We start from the raw sequence: 10,016 nt of genomic DNA, 5'->3' as shown, positions 1-10,016 counted from the left end.
TGCATGCTACAAAATTAACCTCTCCCGTATACTTCCCCGCCTTAAGGGCGGGGAAGAATTACCAAAGAGAAGTCTTTTGGCCCAATCGCTCAGCCAAGTTCCTCACAGCGATAGTCCGTTCGCGGAGCTCAATCTCTATACTATCGCTGCCACCAGTCAAAACTCCCCACTGTGATAGGTGGTCCCAACCATGCGTGGAGTTGGACTGGCAACCGAATGAATGTTATTGTTACAAACAAGTGACGACTACCGTGACGCCGAATACACTTACCGCTGATAAATTTCTTTTTTTTTTGTCAATTTGAATTTCTATTTCATTAAAACTATTATCTTTAATTGATATGGTTAGAATGTAAGTGAGAATTTGGTTGATTTTCCGTCAGTCTGCAATCTGGAACCAATCTGATTATTAAAACAACAAGTAAATTTATCTGGAAAACATGGTCAGTCGAGAGTGTAACGAAGGTGTCACGCGCTGGAAAGGAGCTGGTCGCTCAGCGACATAGGGGAAGTAACCCTGATAGGCTACGTCGAAACTCTGAATCATGGTTTAACATCATTCTCGCTGTAAAGAGCTCTGAACAACTTCCGGTTTTGAGAAACGTGTCTTGTGAGTTTTGTTGTGGTGAATATAAATACACATCTCAGGTATGTATAGCACATATCATATTCGGTGTGGAGAAACAGGGTTTGCTGGTACATTTAGGAGGGATTTTCGCGAACACGGTTTTCAGAAACTTGTCACAATGATTCTGTTTTAAACTGTTGAATGAACCCTTGTCCACTTCAGATCATCAGTTCTTGCGATTCTCAGTTGTGACTTGCAGTTGTAAACAATTGTTATGAAGATAGAATCGCTATATGAAATATGTTATTACAGTGATTTACAGAAATGAAATTGTAATACTAAAGGCAACATCGTATTTTTAATGTACCAAATAAACATGTTATATGATAGAACAACAAAGGACACTGAAATATTCTCAGGTACAGTTTAATACATTTCCACCAGTTTATCGGTCATGTTTGTAGAATAATTTTAAGTATGCAGTAACAGTATCTAGTGCTACTGGGATGTATGTATTGGCTAGAAAAGTCTGTCAATGGGAAGTTGACTACATGATGTGATAAAATAGATTTGAGACCTATAAGAATTACCGTATTCGACGTAATAAGCGCCCCGCTCTAATAAGCGCCCACAGCAATATTTGCTAATATATTGGCTAGTGAACAATCCCAAATAGCACCCCTTCCGAATGATCGATGTACACAAGATTTATTTATTTGTGTATAATACACACTCGTGTGATATATGCACCCTTAATTATGGGCAATTAAATTCTGGAAAATATATCTTGTCATCTATAATACGCACATACTTTTCTTTTGTATCATTTCTGGCTGTAAGCTTAAACCACGAAATTAACGATCTTTCAATTCTTTCAATAGACAAATACAGTGTACATTTTGTATTTCAGAAAATTATTGCATGAAAATATTTCACAAGTGATTGCTGCGCCCCTCATGGTTTATTCTCCCTACAGTGTTTTACTGTTCACTGAACATCATAAACAACTCCCACTCGCTGTTTATGTCTTAAATATATATACATGAAGAAGTTCAAGCAAATTAGAACTGGCATGAACAGGCAACCAGAATCCGATATGTATTTCTTTCTGTGACCTGCTAACGTGAAGACTGTGTCACAAATATGAGATGAGGTGAGGTGAAATTCGGGTTTAACGTCGCGTCCAAGATTATTGCACTTATATAGCGACATGCATGCTGATGTATGTGTGTGTGTGAGGCTGCTTGTACTAGTCCAGACTGATGCCGATTTATAGTGCAAGCACACTGAGATACCATGCAGCAGTTTTAACATGAATACCCCACTCGGACAGTATACTGACTCCAAGCCGACCAGTCCTTGTTTTAGCCCTTAACGCCGAGCGCCAAACAGGGTAACAACATGTACCATCTTTTAACGTCTTTTAGTATGAAGCGACTGGGGATCGAACCCCGAAACTCCCGCTCTCTGGGTGGATGCTCTACCACTAGACCACGGAGGCGGTCGCCACAAATATGAACATTTTGTCTCGTCACTCAATGAGTTTCACGAGAACAGACACAAGTCCTTCCTTCATTTCACCTTACAACTTATCCTGACTTACTGTTACAACAAGCTCCCAAATTACTGCCGACTTCAATCAATGAAACATACATCATGTTGAGAAAAGGTATGCAACATCGAGAGATACTCTGATTTTATTTGTAGATTGGGTCATCTTGTATTAATTTTTATGGTTCATGCTAATTAAATATATCTGATGTATATGCCATTCCATTCTTTTTCAGAATTTAACTTCAGATCAGGACGACTGTCAACTTGGAGACTGAAATATTCTCACCTACTTTTCAACAGCATGATTGAAATTACATGTAATGACCGTCTTGGAAAGAAAGTTCGTGTGAAGTGCAAGTATCCTTTATCCCAGTGTACGTGGTAAAATTCCCCTGTGTGGCCCCAGCACACCGTTGCTTGTTGTCAGAGAATATAGGCAACTTACAGGATCATGTGGTCAGACTCGGTGACTTGGTTGATGGCACCTCATCATGCCACAACCAGGGTATTACCTTGACCTAAAAAACTAGGCGTCCTGGAAATGCGAAATAATTAGTTTCAGATGTCCTCTTAGGGATATGAGAGTCCTGTAGAGTATTGAAATGGAGCACTATACTCTACTGTAGGGGGCACGGGTGGTCCAGTCGCTGTGCAGAGTTGCATCCCTTGGGCACGTCAGAAACCTATGATCGTGGATTCAAATTCCAGTTCACCCTGATATTGTTTCCAGGTATGTTAGCACTATACCTGTGCTTGTGGGTTTCACCAAAGTGGTAAACATCTAAGACCTGCATCACTTTGGGCTTTCCTCTCACATCAAGTTGACATGCTGTGATATAACTGGAAAACTGTTCAAAGCGGCCTTAAATCACTCTCACTACTGTACTGTAACATTACTGTAAGAAATTGACATGTCTTGTCATGAATTTGGTATGAATATTATTGTGCATCCATTTTTTCTGCGTCCATTCTATACCGGTACATTGTGCGTTCTTTGATGCAAAGATCGGGAGAAATTGTATCTGAAACTATTTTTTTTATCAGGTATAATATATTCCAATATCTTGTTATTTTAGTTGCAGCTTTTACTATTTCAAATAATAATAATCATAAGCATAGCACTTCGGTGCCATTGTCGGTTATTTTTTTTCACATGGAACAATTTGACCAGTCACCGTCGAGGCTCGCATGTGATTGCGAGAACTAGTTGGTCACATAGAATTGGCAAACTACAACAAATATGACTTTTAAAGAGTCAAGGTATGGCATTTATGATATGTGTATCCATTCTCTGTCAACTAAAGTTTGTTTCAAGGCGTCAATAGGGGTATCTGACTGTGGTTGCTGTTAATAGCGGTGAGTTGTGCTATATTCCAATCGCTTCACACACGCTTTGCCAAAATTAATCAAACCAATATTAAAAGGAATTTTGAATAAAATTAATGAAATAAGCTGCACACATAAGTCCAGATATACAATGAACAATTTTTGTTTTAAAGACTAAAGTACTTCTTTTTGGTTGAGTCCCATCAGGGATTGGAACCCACACTGCCAGCGTGAGGCACCTACTCACCAGCACACAAAGTCTAAGAACTGTATCACATAGGCTTTCCTCCTACTTTAAGCTGACTCAAAGTGATATAACTGGAATACTGGCATTAAACCAAACTCACTCAGTGTCACACTCACTCACACCCGGTTGAGTTATGTAATCGTACTCCAACAGCATGCCGAAGACCCCCGTACCCATGTTCGATTCCCGACATGGGTACAATGTGTGAAGCCCATTTCTGGTGTCCCTGCCATAATATTGCTAGAATATTTGCTAAAAGTGGCGTAAAACCAAACTCGCTCACACTGTTAACCCTAGTTTGCAGACCAGATTTGATTAGTGATATTTCTGTAATATTGCAGCAGCATAACACAACATTCACTCACTCACTCATTCCAATCTCACTTGACGTGTTGATGCCTTAACCAAGCTTCAGCTCCGATGACACCATAGGGGATCTGAAAAAGTTGATAGCAGCACAGACAGGCACCAGGTGGGACAAGATCGTCCTCAAGAAATGGTATGTATGGCTGGCAAGTCTAGATTGATGCAGTTTTCGAAGAGTCTCTCTGCTCAATTTTATTATATTTTATTTAGATGATTAACAACTGTTTTCTTGTGAAATACTTGTATTTCACAGACTAGATGTTGGTCTAGTTGCTGTGATAATGCTTGAATGTTTCAGAGAGCAGCCTTCAACATTCACTCATGCAAGCACTTAAATATTGAGGGCACTAAACGGCCAGTCATTCCCCTAAGGCACTGGAAGTTGCAGATTTGTCTCCCTTAGGCATGCTAGCATCCAGTGATTGTTGATTCAAATCCCACATTTGGCCTCTTTTTGATTGTTAGTTTTTCATCACCTAACCTAGATTGTGCTCATGGAATTCTCACCATCGTATATGTCCACCACCTCATCCCTTTGGGGGCATGGGTGGCCCAGTCATCTAAGGCACTGCAATTCACTGTGCAGAGTTGCATCCCTTGGGCACACCAGAAACATATGACCATGGGTTAGAATTCCGATTCGTCATTATGTTTCTAGGTTTGTGAGCACAATACCCGTGCTCGTGGATTTCCCCAAAGTGGTAGATGTCTAAGATCTGCCTCACTTAACAAGCTGACACGCTGTGATAGAACTTGAATACTGTTCAAAGCGGCATTAATCCAACTCGCTCACTCGTTCACTCGCTCACTTTCAACTATCATCCTGTCATTGACGTGATTGAGGTGAAAGGTGTCAAACCATATTGAGTTTACTATAAATGTGCCAAACTGTTTTGTTGTTTTTTGAACAATTGAAATGTTATTGTGAATGGATTACATCCAAAATTAGCCCTGTTATCCCTCACTTCTTGCAAAAGCTGAATTAATTGAAAAAGTGCAGCCAGGGATTTATCTCGGACTGCAAACAATGACTATTGGAGCAAAACATAATTTTGTTCCTAATTTTAATTTTTCCTATTTTATTTTGTAAATTAAGGGGTATTTCAATATTTCATGCAAAAGTGTAAAATTAAACACCAAAGCCTCTTCTTCATCATTGGTTCTGTTATCAGTGAAATGCAAATCACCTTTGCAAGGAAGTAACTTTAGTTATTACTTCAAAAACATGGGAATTTTTTCTGACATTTGCTTCAGACTTGGAGATGAAGATCGACCTCAGAGCGGGTCTAGTTAAACCCCTGGGAGGGTCAGACCGCCTCTGTGGTCTGGTGGTAGAGTGTCCACCTGGAGAGAGGAAGGTCCGGAGTTCGATCCCCGGCTGCGCCATACCAAAATATGTTGAAAGTTGTATGTCTTGTTACCCTGCCTGGCGCACGACATTAAGGGATTAAACAAGGACTTGTCAGCTCGGAGTCAGTATACTGTGTCTGAGTGGGGTATTCATGTTAAACTGGTCAGCTCGGAGTCAGTATACTGTGTCTGAGTGGGGTATTCATGTTAAACTGGTCGGCTCGGAGTCAGTATACTGTGTCTGAGTGGGGTATTCATGTTAAACTGCAGCATGGTATTAAGTGGAGACTAATACATGCAGCCATACACACACATCCATGCACGTTGATATGTAAGTGCAATAATCTTGGACGCGATGTTAAACCTGATTTCACCTCACCTGGGAGGAATACTGTGTACAATGGGGAATGATTGCTGCTGGTGTCTCGCTGGTTCATACCTGGTGCTGTCATCAACTGATTCTCCAGACCTGATCATCAACAGATTGTCACAGTGATAAATGATTTAGAGGTCCTTTGATCAAATACTACAGACAAAATCTGAGGACTCTCTACCACTGAACTTTGAATCATCATTACCATGACTACCTTATAAACATGAAGCCTGTTTTGTTTGTTTCAGGTACACAATCTTCAAGGACCATGTGACACTAGGTGACTGTATCCTTTCCTACAATTGTTTCGTTATTGTAAAGGGGCGGTCGAGTAGCCTCAAGATTAAGTGGGTGGTCGAGCTGGGCGACCTGGTTGTCATCCTAACCCAGCATTGCGGGACGCACCCCCTCGACCTTCGTGAAATAGCTCGGAGCGGTGGGGTAGTCTAGTGGGCAAAGCATCGGCTCATCTCGCCGAAGACCTGGGTTCAATTGCCCACATGGGTACAATGCGTGAAGCCCATTTTTCGGCGTCCCCCTGCTGTCATATTGCTGGAATATTGCTAAAAGCAGCGTAAAACCATACTCGCTCACTCACTCCTCATTATTGTAAATAATCTTTCAGATCTTGACACGGGGTATTTCGTCTCACCTATCAATATGGCAGTTGGGTAGCCTTGTGGTTAAACGTTCCTCAGATGGGTTTGTTCCCCACATGTGTACAATGTGTGAAGCCCATTTCTTGTGTCCCCCGCTATGATATAACTGTAATATTGCTAAAAGCGGCATAAAAACAAACTCACTCACTCACTCTGCTATACAAACAACAACCACTAACCCGCTTTCATCCTGCCTCTCGAAGCATCAATGCTTCACATGTTTGTATGCACTATGTTCCTCAATCATCCATGAATACATCTTCCTGAGGCAAGGGCGTTAACTGACTACACAAGTCCAGTTTCCACCCTTGCTGAACTAGGCTGGAATTTCCAGGCTCGACTGTAGCACCACCAGTGGCTGCTATGAGTTTCGTCCCTTTTATATCCTACCTATTGACCAATCAGATTCTACCTCTATTAACACTTGCAATTGCTTCAAACAAAATGGCGGGACTTAGTCAAGATGTTCTGATCGATAATCAAGATATATATTGTAATAAAATGGGTGAGGTGCATCAAATCACTTCAGCAATTTGATCCAAAAAAAAGATGTGCAAAATATCTGTGTACACCCAGTTAGTGGTAGACCATCCTTCAGTCGACCAAAATCTGCACGTTGAAATCCATGTTGTTTACGAACAGAATGTCTATAATAGTTTGTTACGGTTTTGATTGGACTATGCATAGACTCAGGAAGATGCTGTGAATACATATGGTATGTGATACAGTAGTGACACGTCACTTTTTGCTTTTTGTCAGGTAATAAAATAAGGACCTGCATAAGTCGTGGAAGTCAAATGATTTGTACTCCATGCATGAACTTTGTCTGTACCCAACTGTTGCCTGATATTGTGTGGAGTAGAGACCTCAAGGCAATGGCAAATATTGCACAAGAAATGTTGTCTGTTGTCTGAGATCTAATTGGTCCTAGCTGTTGCTGGTGTCCCTTTCATTGGAACCAGGCCATTGCTTGAATCGTTGGTTAGAAATACTGACTACACTGCAAGGCATGGGTATGTATTCATGAATGAGAACATAGTACATGCAAGTCCATGAACTGAGGATGATCTGCACAAATAAATATTGAACTTACATATATAATAATCATTCCAGCTACCGAACTACTTTCCTTAACATACACCAAGATGAAATTCATGATGGGATGAACCTTGAGCTGTATTATCAATGAAGAGTGGTTGTGTGGAACATGTCATCTGTGCAATGCCTAGCAAGGAGCAAGTTACCTAGGCTACGAGCTCCTGTAACCATGGCAACATTACTCCATGTGGATGAAGAGTGACAGTTGTATATATGATTCATCATCCTAATTTGAGTTTTACATGATAAATATTGTTAATGCTCATCCCTACTGTCCACCATCTTTGTTCCACCATTTTGGTTTTACTGACGGATGCTGACCAGTATTTGACTTTCATTTGGTTGTCAATAAACATTTTTCTACCACGTCATCTTAAGAATACCTGTGGACGTTTGTTTGCATTAGGATTCACGGAAGCTAGATATCAAAGTTTAATCAAGAAAGGACTAAAATGACTAGAAGAACTCATACGATTTAAACACATTGAGTTTTACTGTCACAATGAAGTTACAATGATGAGATGTGAGATTTAACAAAAAAAAAGTATCTTGTATAATTTCTGGGTTTTCAGACCTGGTGGTGTCAATCTAATTATAATCAGATCTTTTACTCAGATACAATACCTCTCAGCATAAAACCTGTGGATACTTACATGGGAGATGACCTCTGGAGCACCCTGAGTAAACTTTGACCTCCCAGTCTAAATGAAAGCTGTTTGGTTCTTGAGTCAGTCAGCTGGCTTCCGTTCTTCACCACCTTGATTTCGATAATAGCAAAAGAAAACCGTCGTAGAACGTAAATATACCCTCTGTAGTGCATCCTTTTGGGTGTAGATTGCCATGATGCTAAAAAACATTTGGATGTTTACATTTTCCTAACAGTATAGATGTGCAGCTTACGTTGCATTCAGACTCAGTGACTTGGCTGATTGCTTGTCATCGTATGCCAATGGCTGGATTGTTTCCAACAATATCAATCACTGGATTGTCTGGTTCAGATTTGATTGTTTACAGGCTGCAGTCCTACAGCTGGAATATTGCTGAGTGTGGCGTTAAACAATAAACACTCTGCCATAACCATGCTTGTTGGTTACATATTAAATGGTAAATATCTACAGCTGACTTCACAATTTTGCATGATATCAATAAAAACTGTGTAAGGAGGTGTTAAGCCCAACACCTCAATCACTCACATAAACATTAAACATTTAATAAGGCCATTCACACACGATACCTGTGCGGCAAGTATTCATATCCATGTTGTATCATGCTATCTTTATGAATTGTTGATTTTCTGACTTCATGTAACTGTATGTATTTTTTCAGTCAAAATATTTCAGTCAGTCAGTATTTTGTCAAGTAAAGATCATGCTAATTTTAAGTTAGTTGTATCTAGCTACATTTTCTCCATGCAAAAATCTCAGTTTCATTTTTAAAATTACAAATATGTTGTGGGGATGGTCTCCATGAGTTAAAAAGAACAACCACATGTTGTTATGAACAAGAAGCATAACCACATGTTTTGGAGACAACTACAACACTCCAGCTTACAGATTCCTTAGTCTGAGTATACCGTATTTGACGTAATAAGCGCCCGGGGTGCTCTCAAAATTAGTAATAGGGGGCTCTTATTGGAATATAATCCTGGTGAGAGAAAAAGTTGAAAGATTGTAAATTTTGTAGTTTATCTTTACAGCCTGAAATGACACAAAAGAAAAGTATGTGCGTATCATACATGAGAGATACATTTTCCAGAATTTATTTGCCCATAATCAAGGGTGCATATACACGAATAAATAGGTCTTGTATACTTTGATCAGTCAGAAGGGGTGCTAACTGGGATTGTTCACTAGCCAATATATTTGCAAATATCGCCATGGGCGCTTGTTAGAGCGGGGTGCTTATAACATGGAATACGGTAGTTCATAACCCTGAAAATGTTAATGAATAAAAATATCAGTTGATGATGCAAATAATTCTTAGCGCTAAATACACAGATAGACTTTTCCTGCCAGTAAATTTTGTATCACAGAATTGTTTTCAGGTTTTATAATGCAAGTATTGAAGGTATTTGCCATGTTATGTGAAATCATTTGATACTTTCAAGACATTTTCAATATTTCTGGAATGTCATGGTTCTTGACAGCCGGTGCCTATTTTTGTGACGGACCTTGTCATGTCATGACTGCATGATTCGAATGCATATATGTAAATATAAAATGCTCTGGTTGTCTTGAACCTGCTCTCCAAAGTGAAGTGGCATACATTATGTCATATCAAATGCTAATGTATTTTTAATAAATCCATTCATTGAGTAATGCAGTGTCAGGTTGTTTGTAGCTTTGTTTGTTTGTTCGTTGTTTAACGCCGCATTCAGCAATATTCCAGCTATATGACGACGGCCTCTAAATAAACAAGTCTGGACCAGACATTCCAGTGATTGATATCCTGAGCATAGATCCACGCATTTGGGAT

Source organism: Haliotis cracherodii, unplaced genomic scaffold (genome assembly GCF_022045235.1).
Source record: "Haliotis cracherodii isolate W230 unplaced genomic scaffold, xgHalCrac1.p SCAF_13, whole genome shotgun sequence".
Taxonomy (NCBI): Eukaryota; Metazoa; Mollusca; class Gastropoda; order Lepetellida; family Haliotidae; genus Haliotis; species Haliotis cracherodii.
The sequence above is the reverse complement of the archived record's forward strand: the minus strand, read 5'-3'. Positions refer to the sequence as shown.